The sequence below is a fragment of the Jaculus jaculus genome, chromosome 12 (genome assembly GCF_020740685.1).
Source record: "Jaculus jaculus isolate mJacJac1 chromosome 12, mJacJac1.mat.Y.cur, whole genome shotgun sequence".
Taxonomy (NCBI): domain Eukaryota; kingdom Metazoa; phylum Chordata; class Mammalia; order Rodentia; family Dipodidae; genus Jaculus; species Jaculus jaculus.
Genome location: NC_059113.1, coordinates 62,980,871 through 62,982,674, shown reverse-complemented (window position 1 = coordinate 62,982,674; position 1,804 = coordinate 62,980,871). Strand labels below are relative to the sequence as shown.

Below are 1,804 nucleotides of genomic sequence, written 5' to 3'. Positions count from 1 at the left end.
TTTTTTGTTTCTTAAAGTTTGTAAACAGTTTAAAAAACCTTTAACTTTAGGCATGGTGTTTAGGTTTAGCCTGAAAATTTCCTTCTTTCTTTCTCTTTCTTTCTTTCTTTCTTTCTTTTTTTTTTCATCCACACACCTTTATTTATATACTTTAACATTCTAATCTAAGTACCACTCAAAAGGCATTTTTTTTTTAAATTTTTATTAACATTTTCCATGATTATAAAATATATCCCATGGTAATTCCCTCCCTCCCCACCCCCACACTTTCCCATTTGAAATTCCATTCTCAATCATATTACCTCCCCATTACAATCATTGTAATTACATATATACAATATCAACCTATTAAGTATCCTCCTCCCTTCCTTTCTCCACCCTTTATGTCTCCTTTTCAACTTACTGGCCTCTGCTACTAAGTATTTTCATTCTCACACAGATGCCCAGTCATCTGTAGCTAGGATCCACATATGAGGGAGAACATGTGGCGCTTGGTTTTCTGGGCCTGGGTTACCTGACTTAGTATAATACTTTCCAGGTCCATCCATTTTTCTGCAAATTTCATAACTTCATTTTTCTTTACCGCTGAGTAGAACTCCATTGTATAAATGTACCACATCTTCATTATCCACTCATCTGTTGAGGGACATCTAGGCTGGTTCCATTTCCCAGCTATTATAAATTGAGCAGCAATAAACATGGTTGAGCATGTACTTCTAAGGAAATGAGATGAGTCCTTTGGATATATGCCTAGGAGTGCTATAGCTGGGTCATATGGTAGATCAATCTCTAGCTGCTTTAGGAACCTCCACACTGTTTTCCACAATGGCTGGACCAGATTGCATTCCCACCAGCAGTGCAGAAGGGTTCCTTTTTTTCCACATCCCCGCCAACATTTATGATCATTTGTTTTCATGATGGTGGCCAATCTGACAGGAGTGAGATGGAATCTCAATGTCGTTTTAATCTGCATTTCCCTGATGACTAGTGACGTAGAACATTTTTTTAGGTGCTTATATGCCATTTGTATTTCTTCCTTTGAGAACTCTCTATTTAGCTCCATAGCCCATTTTTTGATTGGCTTGTTTGATTCCTTATTAGTTAACTTTTTGAGTTCTTTGTATATCCTAGATATTAATCCTCTATCAGATATATAGCTGGCGAAGATTCAAAAGGCATTTTTAACAAGTAATCATTGAAAAATTCCTTCCCAGTTCCTTCAGTCAATTCATTTCACCCCATCATTAATTATCTTTCCTTTTTTTTTTTTAATTTATTCCCCTGAGGGGATGCACCATTCCTAGAGGTACTGCAATACCAGGTTGATGCATGGAGTGGACGGAGCAAGCTCCTATTCCAACTCCGAGCTCCAAAAATCCATTTAATATATTGTCCTCAGATATAGGACATATCAGATATTAAACTGATAAGAACAAATACTACACTTGATATTAGCCAAAAGGCCAAGAAGTGATCAATTATCTTTCTTATAAGGCTATTAAAAAATTACACCAAATTTATTAATCCTATTACTAACAAGAAAGTAGTCTTAATACAATTTTATGTCATTAATACCAATAACACACTTGGAAATGGTTTTATCAGGAGTAACTAAGGCGAATTGTGTTGTTACCTTGAGGCAGGCTGGCTTAGAAGTTAGATCAGTTACCTTCTCCTCTTAAGTAACAGGACATTACAATCTTTTTTTTTTTTTTTTAATATATGACAAATTATAAGTTAGCTCTTTAGAGAAAGTTTTCTTGTTTTTAATAATCCTCTATGTAAGGTGAAGTTGACCTAGAAC

At 35.2% G+C, this 1,804-nt stretch overlaps 1 non-coding gene across 1 annotated transcript; it reads right to left on the bottom strand.

Moving 5' to 3' along the window:
* Nucleotides 1-1,284: 1,284 nt before the first annotated feature.
* On the bottom strand, nucleotides 1,285-1,475 carry LOC123453968. The gene has a single exon (XR_006633129.1). It is a non-coding gene; the product is annotated as a U2 spliceosomal RNA (small nuclear RNA).
* Between the last annotated feature and the right edge of the window lie 329 nt (nucleotides 1,476-1,804).